At 35.4% G+C, this 20000-nt stretch overlaps 1 protein-coding gene across 1 annotated transcript in view; it reads right to left on the reverse strand.

Annotated features, from left to right (window-relative positions):
• LOC136828452 (uncharacterized) overlaps positions 1–20000 on the reverse strand; it is a 118886-nt gene that overhangs the window by 17282 nt on the left and 81604 nt on the right. The window contains exons 2-3 of the mRNA XM_067086527.1: positions 3215–3480; positions 1–138 (exon numbers count right to left, since the gene is read on the reverse strand). The exon at positions 1–138 is cut by the window's left edge and continues 68 nt beyond it. The gene's annotated coding sequence lies outside the window, so the exon portion shown is untranslated. The remainder of the gene's footprint in view (positions 139–3214; positions 3481–20000) is intronic.

Consider the following 20000-nt stretch of genomic DNA (forward strand, 5'->3'; position numbering starts at 1 on the left):
ACTGCTCCCCGTTTAAATACCATCGTATGGAATAGAAATGATCTTGTTCGGTGTCGTACACACATTCAAGCGTCGCTGGTCGTTCGACGACACCCGGATGCGGCACAATTATCTTCTGGACTTTGATGCCAAACGCTCCTGTCATAAGTGTAAGTAAACTGTCAATTAACAATTTGGAATTTCCACCTCCCCTTATTGGTAGTTTCTAAGTTGTGCACATGGAACGTAGATGCTTAGCGTCTCACCTTGTGAATACCAATACACTTAAATAGACAATAAGTATAATGAACTCTGTAAGAACGCTCTCGTGATAATTAAGTTTAATTATAGGTATGACTTAAAACATCAAGCAAATAATTTTAACGAGAATACTAAACCCCATTATACACAGTCGAGCTCTGTCCTTTTTTATCATGTGAAATGACTGTTAGAAATTAAATATATTGGCAATTTACAAGTAATTTCTTGGTTTTTCAAAAGCAAGAAATAAGGTTACATATATCACATTTTCGCATTATCTGTTAATACATAAATTCTGATAAAAACCCGGCAGAATATCGTTGCTAACATAGGACTGTTTTAAAGCAAATCTCATAGCAACTAACACTCCAGAATGTCCTTTACTGCCAAATATATCCGTGTTTTGCTGTGTCAATAACGTGTTTGCATAACTGAAACTGGGTTGCAATTTAACAACACAGTTCGTCAATTGACCTTAGGCCTGATGGGAAAATAATGATAATTTATGTTCAACTGTATTGTTTTGGTTCCGCTAGAAGTGGTTGCCATTTTCCATTACTATTTATTTACTGGGGTCAAAAATCTTTTGGCAATTTCATCACATCATTACTTAGATATAAGGTAAAATAAAATATAATTGCAATAATTTCTAGGCACTTGAGTTTTATGTAAATATACACGTAAATACTTTATAAGTTCATACTCTATTTTATTTTTAATAAACTCAGTCTTCATGTAAGTATTGTCAACAAATTTACAAACGTTTCAGTCTTTCGCGTTTGCTCATAAAATTGGCTGTAATGTAACAACTAGTAACTAATTTGTAGCAATCTCGTAACACTTCATACTTTCTTATGAACACAAATGTAATACATCCGTATTTCCCATTATTTTACTGCCATGTAACGTCTTTAATGTCATACTGAGAACTAAATGTATATATCTCTGTCTGAACATGAATAAATTATTCTAGTTATACAGAATATATCCAAAAATATCCATAACTTTCTGTTTGAGTTTACAGAATAATAATAATAATAATAATAATAATAATAATAATAATAATAATAATAATAATAATAATAATAATAATAATAATAATAATAATCTTTAATTCAACTCAGGGAATATACCCAGTAGAGTCACTACAATACACACAATGTAGATACACGGGATAAAATGTGATAAAAATAATAATCGGCAGTATCTAGTCAATTGTTGAAGCAGTAGCAAAAATAGTATTCATGATGCCGGTAATGACTTAATAATATTGAGAATAATAGTATAAATATAAAAAAAATTATAGCAAATGAAAAACAGAGTGCATACAGTTAACTTCCAGCTAGGGACCTTGGGTGGTTACAGAAGTAAGGTCCAGAATGCTAAATACGAAAAGTGAAAAAAGCAAATAATAATAATAATAATAATAATAATAATAATAATAATAATAATAATAATAATAATATTATTATTATTATTATTATTATTATTATTATTATTATTATTATTATGCAATAAACACAACAACAACAACAACAGCAATAATAATAGCAGATCCTGCAGATACCACTCAATAATTGTGAAAATAGATAATAAGTCTACCCAGCAACTCAGGCCACCCCTTTGTGAAGGAAAAAACGTCATTCACGAAAAAGACGCCTCATTATCCCATCTTTCCCACATTTTATCCCCTTCCTCTTGCCTCACACCTTAGGATGATTTGTATGAGCGAATTTCTGCTGTGTTTCTCAGTCCGGTGGTCAGACTGGACATTGTTCGCCTAACAATGATTTCAAAATTATCCAGGCGGTTTTCTCTGAACATCTGCGTGGCTGAGTGATAGCGAGGAGTGTTTGTGAGGCGTCTCAGAATGTCATTGTGAACAACAGTGATACGTCTCATGGCCTCTCGGGTATAGTTCGTCCAAAAGAGAACACCCATTATATACTCTAGCAGCACGAACAGAAGAGCAGCAGTTTCGTGTCTCGGTGACAGAAGGCAAACCTTGCAATCATGTTGCCAGTTGCACATAGTTTACGACGCCTCTGTTCTATGTCTGCCGTATCTTTTAGGTCGTCCGTGATAATGTGTCCCAAATACGGAAATTCAGGCACGAATTCCAGATGATGATTTCCGAGGAAAATTTGCTGTTCTGCAATATGCTTAAGCGATCTCGGGAGCAGCGACATACACTGGGTCTTGGTTTCGCTGTATAGGATATCCAATTCCTCTGCATATTGGCGGCAGGTGTCGATGAGTCGCTGGAGACCTTGTGCTGATGGGGAAATCAGAACCATATCGTAGGTGTAACAGAGGTCGTTTATTGTTGTTTCGTTGATAGAGCATCTGATTGGGATTGAGTTCAGTTTGACATCAGGCCATCTGTGTACGTATTAAACAGGTATGGAGAGAGAAGCCCCCTTGCCGGAGCCCGTTTAGGGAGCCGAAGTTGTACGACAGTACGTCATCCCATCTGACGCAGAACTGCTGTGTGGAGAACCAGCAATATAAAATACCAATTAAATGGCGGGGGCGGTTAGCATTACATCGCTAATTTGGAGAACGTGATTTTGACAGAAACGAGAAAGTTCGTTATAAAATTGTTTTGTGGGATGAGAATTAAGTCCCCAATTATACAAATATGATCAGCAGCAGAATCGTGAATAATGCTATGTAACTCATCTACGATAATGCTGTATTTATCAAAAGTATTGTTATTTGCCCAGAGCATAAAAACATTTATTATTAGGCTCTTAGAGTTGCGTACTATCACTTGAAGACCCAGCAAATCCTACCTCATTGCAACAATTTTTTATTATTTCTTACATAGAACGAAATCGTTTCATAAACCCCCACCACCCACCTTGAAGTTTTAAGCCTCAGATTCTTGATATCTTACAACACGATTCTGCGAGTCAGTACTTTGGTTTTGAATGTACCTCTGGCATTCTCACGCCTTACTTAAATCCCATACCTGATACAAGGTGCAGGAGAATGAGAAGGAAATGGAGGAGGAGTCTCGGTTGCAAGCTTGGACACGACGCCTTGGAAGTCCCAACACAGCGGTGGGGTGCGGTTAAACATTTGTGCGTGTAGCCCGGGAGGAATGATAATGCTTGAGAACTTTTAGGCGGCGATGAAGTAAACGGAGAAGACAGAAATGAGTTGGCGGCTAACATGAAGAAGCTGGATAAATCAAGATGGCTCTCCTTCACCCTTTTTATCGCCATCGTCTATATCCTGCAATGAAATGGAAAAATGCTGAAAGATCTGGAGGATATGATAATAAGATTAAGTCATATATATTTTACTGTCTTCCTCGATCAACATAAGCATGAAATGCTTGCAACAGTATTTTTGTATGTTTTGTATTAACTATTGGTTTGACAAAACGTAAGGAAGCAAAGATTTTGTCAATTTGTAAAATATTTATTTGTATATTACATGTTCCTGTATAAATTCTCTTCATATTTTTGCTTTAATAACTGAAACATATTATTATTATTATTATTATTATTATTATTATTATTATTATTATTATTATTATTATTATAATAATAATAATAATAATAATAATAATAATAATAATAATAATAATAATAATAATAATAATAATAATAATAATAATAATAAAATACAATTCACTTTCAAAGTAAAATTCATGGTCTTCACCATGACAGCAGATATTCAAAATATATCTTCAATATTGTTTTTGAAATTAATATTAATATCTGGGAATCAAAATCGGACTGCGTAAAATCAAAGAGATATCCTGTACCGCACGATGAGGCTGATACTGACTGAATGATAAACACTCGTGGAAAATAGCCAGGAAAACATTTCGTTTAAATGAAAAAGCAAACCAGGAACTGATATAAATAAAAAAAAATCAAAGCATGGCTACGCTTTCTAATCATCTTTTTATTTGCATCAATGTTGTTCTGAGTTATTTAATTGTTAAACAAACAGTAATGCGAATTCAATAATGCTTCTGATTGATTAAGAAAAATTCCTTATTTTGATGAATGCTGTTGTGAACAAGAAAGAAAGGACTAACATCATAAAAAAACAACTTTATAGCTTGGAAGATTTAGTCAAGGAGTAAATGCTTTAAGGATGAAGCCCATGTAATTTTAAATTTGATGCTTCGATAAAAAAGAGAAAGCTGATAAACACCAGTATAAAAAAGTACCGTATACTGCTTTCAGTCTGCCCAGTGTGAAAGCATTTTCATTCTCTTAAGTTGTTTTTGTTAATGACCTGATTCTTTTCGACGGTTCCATTCATTGTTGAGCCACACTAATTTTTCATGTGATTCTCTTGAACTCTTGTAAAATATGAAATTCTGTCTAACGCAGCAAAACAGCGACAGACGTTGTGTGGAGATATTTTCTTTTTCACAAAATTCATGAAAATAACATTTATCGACGGTTATTTACATACTCTTCCAAACCCCACACCCTCATTGTCATTAGCCAGAGATGCACGATCCGCATCGAGTCCGACACCTTTTCACCTATGTTTTCATGATATTCAAACAGAAAGACTAATATAAATGATACCAATTCTGTCTTGAAAATCTGGCGTCTTTTCCTTGTCTATATCCCTTGTGGCGCAGTCATTAGGGATATGAGTTCTATGTCGCCTTAGTTACTATTTCACTCACTCTTTTTAAGGAAAATAAAAATAGTATAAATAAATACAATTCATTCTAGAAAATCTAGTCTCATTGACCTTAGCTCTCAACTGCGCGACCAATACGCAAGCGTACTAGCCAGTAAGAAAGCACTGGGCTCCTTATGTCCAGTCTTTATTCTGTGAAATTCGTGCTTTCTCCCAGACACCCATAGTTCTAAAAAAAAAATAAAACAATAATAATAAATGAATAAATAAAAAAAGCTCAAACAATTACTATGTGATTAGTGAGACTTCTATAATCACCCCCTTCATAAACCTTAGACTCGTTTATCTTTTACAAGCTAGTATGGAGCATCTATGAGCTTAAGCTTAGACAAACTGGACAATGTTTTTATTGGTTTGTCATTCTTATAAGCTTTTTTTTTTATTACATAAGTAGTCATACCATTGAAGAGAGCAGAAGCACTGTTACTCATTTCAGTGAATAATTGTTTTTCCTTCATATGAATGTTTTTTTTTCGTAAAATTTTAATTAAAACAGAAAGAAAATGTTTAGAGTACGTCTTGTAAAAAAAAAAAACTGAAACATTTTCAGATGTTTATGTATAAAACACGTTTTTTCCTAATTTTTGGGGGTAGGGGTGGGTTTCTTTGAAAAGAATATCATTCGGAAATTCTATTTCGGTATTTTACTCAAGGAACAATTCGGTATGTGACCATGAACCCAAGCCATCTGAAATTCACAAAGGATAATATTACGTATTTTATTACTTTTTACCAATTGTTCTTAACACTATCTGTTTGCTGCCAAACATATGTGAAGCAAATGTGTTTCGTATCGGACTTACGACTTTTATTTGCCCATGGTATTCGTCTATATTCTGATCTCGATCGTTTTGTTTATATATATATATATATATATATATATATATATATATATATATATATATATATATATATATATATATATATATATATATATATATATATATATATATATATATATATATATATATACACACACACACACACACACATATATATATATATATATATATATATATATATATATATATATATATATATATATATATATATATATATATATATATATATATATATATATATATATATATATATATATATATTATATATATATGTAATTGCTCATGAGGTGACCTTTGAAAAGTTGGGTCAGCTGTTTGCAGGGTCCATTTTGATTATACACAGCAGATAGGAAAATGCTGAACCATTCGCATACCACAGGAAGTCGCAAAAACTTCTTGGTGACAGAAAATAGGCAGTGCAAATGCGGTTTCAGCCTAAAGCATTCCATCAGCTGAACCGGTTACAAAATCCGGTTTCGAAGAAAGCATTCAGTAATGTACGTGTGTGTACATGTATTTCGTGACGCCTTGAAATACAGAGGCGTTTCTTGCCGAACTTTGACCTTGAATGATGTCACGGAAAAGTACGTTCGTTCGTGCATTGCATAATGAATATAATGGGTGAGACCGTTGAATGATTGGGCATTGCGATCCGATGTCTGTGTAAACTAAGAATGTGAGGTGTATTTTCACATGGAGACTGTCCCAGAGGACTTTGTGGAGTGAGTAGAACTCATAAACATTTTTAGACTTTATTTTCAGAACTATGAACATAAACGTTACCCCTGTGGCAGTGAAAATTTGTTTCTGGAATTTTTACATTTTCAGATTTTTAATGTGACGTTTGTTCTTTCACAGGTATTCTTTTTTCCTCTCTCCCTCCTACAAGGAAGATAGTGGTATGACATTTTTGAGATGACCTGATTTTATTAATTGACCTGTTTATGTTTTGACAGATGAGTTATTTTCTGTATTCCCTTAAGTAATTTGGTGTTTATGATTTTGAACCTTATTTCCTTAGAAGAATTTTTGATACTTTGATGAATCATTCGTTTCCAATCTTCATAATTTTTAAGAAGTTTTTTCCGTTGTTTTTTTTTTGTCAATAAAGGTTTAGTTTTGTACTTAGCATCTCATTCCAGTAGTCCTTAGATTTTAGTTAGGGAAAGGTATAACTAACGATGTCGGCTCACGCTATACGCTATCACTTGATATCTCAGGATAAGCGAGATTCAAACCTCTGTTCATAAAACAGAGACTTAAATAAAGTAAAGGCTTCAGAATTGGCCTTTACATATATATATATATATATATATATATATATATATATATATATATATATATATATATATATATATATATATAGACTATAAATATGTAACAACTGTTTGAAACAGATAAGAATATTCCCGGTAGGAACATTACGTAACGAACCGATTGGTCTGTCTTCAGAAGGTGGTGGGGTTTCAGCCTTGTTTCCTCTCTCTCTCTTTCAACAGCGAGTCTTTCTCAGCGGGTATCTCACACGCCCCTCTCGCTCTCTCTCTCTCTCTCTCTCTCCCGGCTTTCCTCTCTCTCTCTCATTCACATTAAAGAAATGAAATGGGTCGTATAAGGAAAACCTCATCTTTCCTACCAAAAATAGATTTATTATTTAAAGCAACCCAACAAGTAATGAACAAACAAAGCAAAGATTAAAATGCATCATAAATGAAATTGTCAACTAAGAAAACATCTAACTCAAGATTTAGTCTCAGTCCAGCTAAAAATCTGATTATGGCTAATAGCCTGCAAACTCAAAAATTCTCACATATTCCATTATAGACTTTGTAAAGTCTAGTCTCAAGTCTCCACATAAAATACTAGACATTGCAAAAGGTTTGCGTCTGTCTTTCTCTATGATCACACCAACATGATAACATCATGTTATTTCCCACAAAGTCATCACCACAACCATGACATCTGTCGAAGAAATTAAGCACAAAATAATACTCCCAAAAATATACAAGTGCAAAAACATAATAATGAAAAGTCTAAAATGCATGAGTAAATAGCATACTGGTAAAATATAGAACACAATAAAATAGAATATTGAAATGGTAAAATGGTACATCCACTTCCCACACAAGATAAAAAATGTCTTGAAATATGGTAAAAAAAAAACACAAGTTCAAAAATGTCTTGAAATATGGTAAAAGACCATAAATCCACAATTCACACAGAAAAACGAAGAGTCTGAACTGTATCTTATTCTGCCAAATCTAAGAGCTCGCCACACTCAAAGATAATGTCTTCACGATCTCACTCTAGGTCTGCTAATGAACGACCGAACTAATTTTTGGGCAGAATTAGACACAAAATCGAGATTCTGTAAAACACGAACTCTTGTGCGCGCATAGCAACTTGGTCATATGATTCGGCCAATAACGCGTGTTCATCACATTAACTGCTGAGATGATCAACTATTTGCTGAATACGACGATTCTGCAACTGACGGCTTCAACAGTACCATCTCGCAACCAAAAATTCTTCCATCACACTCTGTACCTTTTAATGTTAAGGCGGCCATATTTTCTGAAATAGTGCTCGGCCACCCCATAAGAGCGTCTCGCTCTCCTTAACGGCAAACTAAAACAAAAGCATATGTATAAAATATAACAGATAGGGCTTATGCTCAATTAGCAATGTCTACTGAACTACAGCTTAGATACTGCCCTCATGACGTACTTGCACATCTACTGAGGGTATTGTCTTAGAGCACTTGCGTGAAGCCTTACAAGCACAAATGAGCCTTACTACTCCCATAATAAGAACTATCAGAAAAAAAACACTAAAATCATTAAGACAGCTGGCAACAAATATTCACGGTACTCGACCATGAACGTATCCTCGATCTCTTCCATCGGCGGGACAGTCACCGGTATCTTTGTCGAAGGCACTGGAACTATATCGTGATTGTTATGCATATGACGCATGATTATCTTCTCGGAACTGTTGAACACAGCACGGCTAAGTACGAGAAAGTCCGTAGACAGGATTCTGCAAGACGAGTCGAACAGCTTGGACCCACGAAGCACGAACATCGTTGTCTGGTTATTCTGGCACATCGTCGTGATGGGGCACTCTTTGCAATACAAGGCAGTTAGAGTTCTGGTGGTGATCATGTGGTATTCACGTGGAAACTGTATAAAGTCACATTCAGTCGGAGTCTGTCTATGAACTAAAGACAATTCACAACCACCCACAGACACATCTTGCAACTGGAAAACATTACTGCCACACACATACTTCTCCCTAACCAAGGTACAACCTGTCTTATAATCAACTCCCAAACCCTGATATTAATCTCCCAAAATGAACATGATCTCTAATCCCTTCCATATCACTACTAAGTCTCCAAAAGCACTCGGAAAAGGTCTAATAACAAAACTAACAAAAGGCTTCATCGTACTGACAGGAACGTATACTGTCAATCCCCGATCAGACAATCTCACCCCCAAAACATTATAATATAAATACAAATCTCCTCCCGTGAACAATACTTTCGCTCCATGCAGATAAGCGGAATTCCTTAGAACATTTTCTAAGTATCCCAAAGGTAATATATCACCATACACACGACCATCTGCTGCAGCAATAATTGCTTTAACTTGCATTTGTACTTCTGTCCTTAGAGAATCAGTTTCTTTCTCAACACTAAGAACGGTATGTTGGATCGTAAGGAATGTAATTGTCACATCAAGATCTTCTTTCAAACCTTCCACTGAAACTGACAAATCATTCAAAGAACGTCTCATTGTTTCAAAACTATTACTCAACTTCTTATTACTCTCTTGCAACTGATTTAACTGTTTCCCTTGAGCTATTAAGTCTTTTTGAACTTCTGCTACTTTGACTAAACTCCCAATGGACATCGCTCCAATCGCAGCAATCACGCCAACACCTACAAGAACTAAAGGTGCTGCTCTTTTACTTCTCCTATTCTCTGTGGAAGGTGAATTTCCCGGAGTAACGTCAGGAACCCATTCTAATGTTTTATCTATCCCTTTATCAACTCTATCTAACGTTATCCTCAATATCACGAACAACAATCTCTCCCGAGACTGCCGACTCACTATTTCTCCCTGAAGTATGCACTGTAGAAACGTGTTTGTCCTCTACATGCGATATCTCAGAACTACTAGTATCAGAGACATTAGACACCAAATGTTTACTCTCGTCTCCCACACAGGATTCGGATTGCACTCTCTCATCCTCGACTGGAAAATATCTGCTCAATGCATCTGCAACCACATTATGCTTACCTTCAATGTATTTGAGGTTTGCATCAAAATCTCTCAATGTCAAATTTGTCTTGGGCGACAAATTTGGCTTATTAAAAAGCTCTAACAACGGTTGATGATCTGTAAAAATCTCAACTTTATTTCCCAACAACAACATCTTAAAATGAACAAGGCTAGAGACGACTGCGAAAGCCTCCTTGTCCACAACTGACATCAGCCTTTCGTTACTACCACGCGTTTTGAACTTTCTGCTATAAAAAGCAATTTGGTGTAATTTTCCCTCAAATTTTTGCATCAAACACGCACCTATACCTTCCTGACTCGCGTCAGTCACTAAGGTGAACGGGTGACTAAAGTCTGGAAACTTCAAAACAGGTGGGTTCACCAAAGCGTTCTTAAGCTTTTCAAAAGCTAATTGCTGACTATCGCCCCAAACAAACTTAACGTCTTCTTGTAACAAATCTGTCAATGTAGATGCTATTGTAGAAAAATTCCGCACAAAACGGCGAAAGAAACCCGACATACCTAGGAACGAACGAATCTGTTTCCTTGTTTTGGGAACTGGAAAACTCACAATGGCTTTAACTTTCTCATCATTCACTCTGACTCCCTCTTTAGAGATAACATGACCTAAATAGACAATTTTTCTCTTTAGAAACTCACACTTGGCCAATTTGACCTTTAATCCAGCGAACCGTAATCGCTTGAGGACTTCTTTTAACACCTTTAGATGTTCTTCAATTGTATCTGTGCATATGAGAATGTCATCCATGTACACAAACACCGACTTTCCTAACAAACCATGAAGTACTGTGTTTACCAGTCTAGTAAATATTATTGGGGACCCTTGTAATCCAAAAGGCATCCTATTAAACTCGTAATGTCCCTTTGGTACCAAAAATGCTGTATATTTACGGCTACTCTCACAAAGCGGAACCTGTAAAAACCCTTGCATAAGATCTATAGATGAATATATATTCTTGCCACCGATCTCAACAAACTAATCAGGCAAACAAGCTACAGGATATCTATCTGGGCATGTTTTTTCGTTCAATTTATGAAAATCTACACAAACTCTGATACTACCGTCTTTCTTCGGAAACGCTAATAAAGGAAAGTTATAGGGTGAAGAGCTTTGCCTAATAATTCGCTCCGACTCCCATCTCTGAACTTCCTTTTCTACTTCCTCTCTGATCTTAAAGGGAATTCGATATGCTGGAATATATATGGGATTTGTACCTTTCTCTAGGCGAATTGAATGTTCTAAAACATCTGTAACTCCTAATTTATCTCCATTCAAAGCAATGATATCTAAATATTCTTTCAACACTTTTTCTACTTTATCTGAATACTCGGGTTAATCAGCTTTAGCCAAATGTTCGTGAAGAACTTGACTTCTGAATTGCAGCTCCTCCCTGGGAAACGTGTTACTGTCTCCACAAAAACTCACTATCTTATGTTCTTCCTTAAACTCTTCAAAATCAATTACATAAGTACCCTTGTGATATTTTTTCACTGAGTCTTGATAGCTAACTAATTCTACTGTAATTATGCCTGCGACTGAAACTTCATTTACTGACACCGTACTCACAACGTCTTTGAATTTCTCGGTTCTCTCAACAACGCATACTTGAGAAGGAAACTTTTTCTCTTTCACCGACACTTTAACCAATGTAGGAACTCGCGGTTGCAATTCAATATCTTCCAACAAAAATCCTTTGAAAGACTTTTGCGGAATATCTTCACTCTCTAATGACTGTGTTACACATGTCTCAGACTGCGTCTTAGGTTTCCCACAAGTTTTTTCCCTGTTTATATATGGAACAAAACAACCTGGCTCACCTACTGTAATCCCCTGAATTCCCGTAAGAATGTTGATGTTATGTCGCATGCAAGAAGGGTGTCCTAGCAAAACCATTTCACCTAAGGCTAATCCTTCTATGACCAAAAATGATTCTACTATTGTCTTTTCGCCGATACAAAGCGTAAGAAATGACGAACCTAAAATATTCAGTTTCCTCGCTTGTACATCACACACTGTCTCATTAGTAGGGACTAATTTACACTCTGGAAACTTCGAGTGAAAAAGGTCAGCATTTACTAAGTTAACTGAGCTACCAGAATCAATGAAAATAGAAATTTCACTGCCATTAGAAAATCCACGTACAATCGGCCTAGGTTTTGGTGATTCTAAGACCTGATTGCTCATTATCCTGTGTCCGTCTTCGAACTTATCTTGTGAAAATTCTGATGTTCGTTTGTGTACCTAGAACTTGCATCATGTGGAATTCTCCTGTCATTTCTATTAAAACTACCCCGTGTTTTCCTTGAATATTCTCTATTCTTTGTGGCTGGGCAAAATCTCCATCCATGGTCTGAAGAATTGCAAGCTGACCAATATCTCACTCTGTAATTTGATTTACTATGTCCTATTTTATCACAATTAAAACAACGAATTGTTGTTACGGATCTCTCTGAGGTTTTCCTCAATTCCACCCGTGCACATGATTTCACTCCTGCATCATTTCCTAGATTTGAGGAGTTCGCATTATTCTGCGGTTTTGACACTGTAGCTGAAATCTTAGCACCTCCCTTCACAAAACTACTGTCTAGCGTCGGGCATTTTGATAGATTTTTGTTAACCTGTGCAAACAAAAAGGATTCATCTGTGTCCTGATCAATTCTTTTATCAAAACTATCTGTAATTATATCTGGGACTGACGTTAAAAAGGCAAGCAAAGTGTAGCAGTTTTTTCAAAATTATCTAAAGAAATATTATTTCCATTTACCCATGTAGAGTTTATCATAGATTTCTTTATCTCACCTACTGCATCAAATAAGCGAGCACTGTATGCTATTAATGAATCATTAACCTTCCTAGTTCTAATAAGGGCACGTAAGTTCCGAACAATGCACTCGCGGTCAACTCCGCCATACGACCTGCGTAAGAATTCCTGAAGTTCTTTCCAAGTTTTACACTTTCTGAACCCAAAACCTCGTGCTCGTTCTCCAATGTCTCCTTTGTCTAGATCTAAAAAAGCCTTTGTTTCTCTCAAAGCATCAGCGCCACCCGTAATCTTCCTAGAATTCAGATAATTATCAACTGATTCAATAAATGTCTCTACATTCTGTGTTAATTTCACATCAACTAGTCCCTTAAAATTTGTAATGCCTGCATTAAAATTTGTTAACTTATGGGTCACAACCGACTGGGACGGCCCTGCGTTTGAGTGTTCCATTTTGCGCAAAATTCGGCGACCCGAACGTAACAAGGTAAGAAACAAAAAAAAAGAAAGAAAGAAAACGGGAGAACAACAAAAAGTTAAGCTTCTCCTAAAAAGAAAAACTGAAAATATGGTTACTCAACACTCGGTCTGCCAACAGAAAACGGAGCTCTGTGCAACCTGTGACGTCACCATCTCGAAGACGAAGCAGAAAAAAAGATAGGAGTGATTTTTGCTGAATCACCATCCCTTTAATTGACTCACAATCGCCACTAATCACACTTATTTGTGTATTTCCTTAACCCCAAAATTGCTCTAGAGATCACCCAGATCTATTTCACAATTCCCCACTCCCAATACTCGAATAGAAACAGAAAAAAAAGATTCCCCGTATTAAACCCGTAATCACGATCCACTTATGACACTCGCTCTTTCAAAACTGGTGATCATTCATCTCGCTCAGTCACGAGTCAGTCGCCCCAGGCTGTCCCGTGTCTTGGGCATCAACGTTACCAATTAGTCTATTTTTTTAAAAAATCGACTAAAACTCTCACGCTGCTATTATTTCCACTTTCACGCTGCTATTATTTCCACTTACACACTGACAGTATTTCTACTTATACACTGCCACCAATTCTATCTGTTACAACTGTTTGGAAACAGATAAGAATATTCCGGGTAGGAACATTACGTAACGAACCGATTGGTCTGTCTTCAGAAGGCGGTGGGGGTATGGGGGGCGGTCAGCCTTGTTTCCTCTCTCTCTCTTTCAACAGCGAGTCTTTCTCAGCGGGTATCTCACACGCCCCTCTCGCTCTCTCTTTCTCTCTCTCTCGCGGCTTTCCTCTCTCTCTCTCATTCACATTAAAGAAATGAAGTGGCTCGTATAAGGGAAACTCAATCTTTCCTACCAAAAATAGATTTATTATTTAAAGCAACCCAACAAGTAATGAACAAACAAAGCAAAGATTAAAATGCATCATAAATGAAATTGTCAACTAAGAAAACATCTAACTCAAGATTTAGTCTCAGTCCAACTAAAAATCTGATTATGGCTAATAGCCTGCAAACTCAAAAATTCTCACATATTCCATTATAGACTTTGTAAAGTCTAGTCTCAAGTCTCCCACATAAAATACTAGACATTGCAAAGGTTTGCGTCTGTCTTTCTCTATGATCACACCAACATGATAACATCATGTTATTGCCCACAAAGTCATCACCACAACCACAACCATGACATCTGTCGAAGAAATTAAGCACAAAATAATACTCCCAAAAACATACAAGTGCAAAAACATAATAATGAAAAGTCTAAAATGCATGAGTAAATAGCATACTGGTAAAATATAGAACACAATAAAATAGAATATTGAAATGGTAAAATGGTACATCCACTTCCCCACAAGATCAAAAATGTCTTGAAATATAAAAAAAAAAAAAAACATAAGTTCAAAAATGTCTTGAGATATGGTAAAAGACCATAAATCCACAATTCACACAGAAAAACGAAGAGTCTGAACTGTACCTTATTCTGCCAAATCTAAGAGCTCGCCACACTCAAAGATAATGTCTTCATGATCTCGCTCTAGGTCTGCTAATGAACGACCGAACTAATTTTTGGGCAGAATTAGACACAAAATCGAGATTCTGTAACACACGAACTCTTGTACGCGCATAGCAACTTGGTCATATGATTCGGCCAATAACGCGTGTTCATCACATTAACTGCTGAGATGATCAACTATTTGCTGAGTACGACGAATCTGCAACTGACGGCTTCAACAGTACCATCTCGCAACCAAAAATTCTTCCATCACACTCTGTACCTTTTAATGTTAAGGCGGCCGTATTTTCTGAAATAAATACATAAAACCCCGCTTATAAATCCGAAAAAAAATTTATATGTTTATTTTACTTTGCAAGTACTATAGATAAAAAAATATAGAAGGCACTTGAAAGAAACACCCACTAAGGCAAGAGCTACAAAGTGACTAAAAAGACAGGGAGAAAATAAACATACGAAAGATACCCACAGGGAACGTGGAATGTAAACAATCAGGTAATTAGGCTATAAACAGCTGGGTGGGTGGACCAGGATTGGGTTACAGGTTGTCCAATCCTCATTTATCCAATATTCGGAGCCATTCTCAAATTTACGGTACCCGGTTGGACATAGCTGATTTTAAAATTAATGGATCTTCCCGAAAGAAAGATGAGTTGCTAGTGTTGGCGTCTTTTTTTATATAAAAAAAAAATTAATGTACTAAGCTGGACACCCAATCTTCGCCCAGCCAGCTGTTTATAGACTAATTACTTGCTTGTTTACATCTATCGTATTTTAATTTTCTTACTGACTGTTTAGTAACTTTTTAGCTCTTGCGTTGGAGGGTGTTTCTTTCAAGTTCCGTCTGTTTTTTTAATCTCTTGTATTTGTCAATATGAATAAAAATAGTAAAATTTTTCTGGTATATAAGAGGCGTTTTATGTATTTATAGTCCATTTACCAGCCTTGAAGTTGCAGCGCGTGGTGTGAAGCGTCGAGATAATAAACTTTATTCCTGCGAGAGACATGCCTTAGCCTCTTCATCCTGAGAGAGAGATATACAGTACACACACACACACACACACACACACACACACACACACACACACACACACACACATATATATATATATATATATATATATATATATATATATATATATATATATATATATATATATATATATATATATATATATATATATATATATATATATACCGTATATAGCGTGCATCCTTTCTTTTTGCCACAGGCTGTAGAAAATTTCCCCAAATGCGGGAATACGACATTCGACATTCCATTATTGCATGATGCGCATTCACTCTCGCTCACATCCTTTATTCGTATTATTATTTGTAGTGTGATATGATTTCTTTTAATTGATAAAGACCCTGTCACCTCATTCAGACTTTCCTCACTGTCGTCAATCGGTGCTAAGGAATTTGCAATTCATAGTCAATTCTCCATTACCTATTCTTCTTCCGCACACTTTCATATTACTTTGTTAATGGACACGAAGTATGGAAACATGGCATATTCTCCTCAAATGTTCTTTTGCAAATGATATTCCAATCTATTTTTTATTCGTAATATCACACAAAATTTCGTGTAATTTATCAAACTCCTATTCACTCACAAAATTGATTTAAAATTCTCTTTTAAATCACACACCTTCTACCTTTCCTACTATAAACAACTTTTAGTTATGCTCAGAGTGTGCCTTTAGTCATATATTTACTGCGTTGAAGCGTGCCGCACTTATGAATATACTTGCATATTTAATCATATAATTAGGCAAACAGAAATAAATTTCATCATAGACACAATAGCTATACAATGATTCATTATTCCCGTCGGATTGTGCGGAGTGCGACAAGACATTTCAATAAGAAAACGTTATTCTTCTTCCTCTTACAAGTATCTCGCTTCCATTCCTACACCAGCTCTTCTATTTAGTATTCATAAGGACAGGACAATGGCGCCCTTTTACCAAGTGTCGTGTATGGCTCCACGAACTAATGGCTTTTTCCTGGCAAAGTGACGCTACTTGACACCGGTAATAAAACCCATGAAGCCCTTTCTTTTTTTTCGGCCCATGCTCCCCAACCATTAAGGCACAATTTATCAAAGATGACTTGTTCTTTTATTGAGTGTCTAGGGAAAATAAAAGAAACGAATTAAATAATTTCTTTTCCAGCAATTAAATTTTATTTTGAGATAGCGATTGAAGATATTTTGTGATATTGGTTTCATGATACCAGTTCTCTACACAAAAAAATAAAACATTTTAGAAAACATTTATAAATATAAATTTAGTTTTATTTGCTTTCTAAACCATTTCTTTCGTAGCAACAAGAGGAATTTCTCCTTTTCCTACTGATCATTTTTTACTTTTCTCTCATGGGAAATTTCATACATTCAATATTCCTTCTCTTCAACGAAGACGTCTTATCGCGCTTCAATAGACTGAAAAGACAGGCCTCCTGAAGGGCGTCAGACGATGTCCTGATTGAGATCTCGCCCCAGAAGCTGAAGGGGATCGAAGAGGAGGTGGGGCCAGTAGGAGGAGGTCCTCCAAAAACCTCCCGTTGGCTCCAAAAAATGAAGAAGACCGAAGTCTGAAGTTCCCAGCGTGGGTGCGCCCCCTGAACTGTCACCACTGAGACCTTTTTCAAAGGTCACGAAGCCTCCTCCATTACCAAGAGGTGATAGACTTTCCTTCAGCCAATTTCTTTTTCGTGCATCTCTGACCCACTTTCAATTTCAGGTGTCTTCTTCGTCTTTTCTGTCAGTTTTTTTTTTCTTTTGCCATTAGTAAAGTTTATCCCTTATTACGTAAGGATTGAATGCAAGAGACCTCGAAATAAAGTATGGTGGACATACAAGCATTTTTGGAGGTTGGGGTAGACATATATGTATACGGAGTTCCATACATATTGTACCTACATGCATCCACAAGCACAAATTGCTGAAATAAAAGGCGTTTTCCGCTTAATTCTAAGTCTATTTGGCTTAGCATAATGGTGAATTCATTATGCAACATATTGAGAAAACTTCACATTTCATGGTAGTTATAATTTACTTGATTAAATGAACCAATCCACATTTTTGCTTTTCCTACTTAACACTTTTGTAATAACAGATATTACCCCAACTAATATTATTGTCAATAGCGAGACACCCGATATCAAAGTGGATACGGAGTGGTAACAGGTTCTAATTTTGGTATATTCTTGAATTAATAACAGGTGAAATAAACTGCTTCAGGGATTCATGCTCGATGGAATTTGCTGCTTGGGAAAAAAGACGTCTCAAAACAGAATCTTGAACTTCCGAGCATTTTGGCCTAGAAGTCATTCCGTTCAAATAACTTTTCGTGAATTCCAGTGCAGTCATAGACGTGCTGAGCTAGGATTTAAGGGACATTTATTCATGAAGTGGCATATTTTCTTTGACAATGGTAGTTTTTAATTTACTAAGTAAAAAAAAAAATAAACGCAGATCTACTTATCTAGTGGAAGGAATACACTGACTCAACCCCGACTGGAAAAAGGAGGGATATCGATACGAAATTTTATTGTATATGATTGAGAGGTTCTTCAGTTACTACAGTGATATGATGGTAGGAACTGTCATTTGCAGAGGAGAAAAATTTCTATGAAATATTGAACTTTGGTTAGCTTAAAAAAGGTTAGCTTTCCATGAAATTTAAAGTTCTCTGGTAATAAAAATCGCCACTCAAGTTTGAGAAAGCACACCATTTACCTGTTATCATTCGGCAGCAATGTAGCGACAGTATTATACCCAACATTAATAGATTTATGTCCATGGCAGTAAGATACTCCACTGCATCTGAAGTTTCCCAAAGTCCTTGTTCATAAATAATTTTCCATTGAATAAGAGCAGGGTTATTTCAAGAAAGCGTACATTTCGTTGATATTCCGGATTGACTCATTAACCCTAATAATAATATCAGCAACAAAGTATAATAATAATAATAATAATAATAATAATAATAATAATAATAATAATAATAATAATAATAATAATAATAATAATAATAATAAATGTCCTTTAAACCTAATACCTCTCAATCACATCCAAATGATTCCTAAGAGTATGGATTGTTCTTTTAGTTTACTTAGTTATCAGCAATGAACCAGACATGAACTCTAATAATCGTTAAATAAGACAATTCCTGAGAACAATTCAGTTAGACATAACCCCTATTTTTTAATGTAACCAGAAAATATTGATTCATTGCTGGACAAGATAATAGGTAAATAGCAATAGTATAAAACAATTTTGTATACAATATAAAAATGCTTAAATCTAAAAGATTAGCAAGGAATTAGAAGTTGCATCAATATATGGTGAAGTCAAACGCTAAAGTATAATCTTTTTTAGGGACAGGGGACATGAAATATTATAATAATAAAAAATGTAAACATTACATTAAAAATATAATTGTGTGTGCATATATATATATATATATATATATATATATATATATATATATATATAGATATATATATATATATATATATATATATATATATATATATATATATATATATATATATATATATATATATATATATATATATATATATATATATATATATATATATATATATATATATATATACTAAGGGATTCAGAGCCAATGAAACACGGGTTTTCGGCAACACCTTTTTATCAAAGCATCGGATAAAGGTGAAAGTTGGCAAGTGTATATTTTATAACCCTACCTAATTATTGCAAGTGTTATTTACTACCTAAGTTCAATAGTTCTGGTACTTACCAGAGTAAAAGTGGGTTTCCTATGCCAGAGCCATCAAAATCGCAGGTAAGGGTTTTGAACACAATAATGACGTTAACCTATGACGTCATAAGGCTCCACCCACAGTGAAGAGAAGTTTACATATGGGGAAAACGTCTCCACTGTGGCTCTGCCCACTTGGCGATGGCATATTCACTAATTGATATTAGCACCCAAGGCCAAGAGAAAGGGAAGGTTTGCTTACTTTCCCCCAAATATCCCATGTAGGTGGAGCTTTGTCTACTTCCTTATTGTATCAGCAGGTGAATTGCCGCAATGAGCATGTACCTCGAAGATATGTCATCGCCTACATAGTTACTCCAAGCAGGAGGCAACGACATCCAATTGGGTAGACCTTG

The sequence above is a fragment of the Macrobrachium rosenbergii genome, chromosome 42, assembly GCF_040412425.1.
Source record: "Macrobrachium rosenbergii isolate ZJJX-2024 chromosome 42, ASM4041242v1, whole genome shotgun sequence".
NCBI lineage: Eukaryota > Metazoa > Arthropoda > Malacostraca > Decapoda > Palaemonidae > Macrobrachium > Macrobrachium rosenbergii.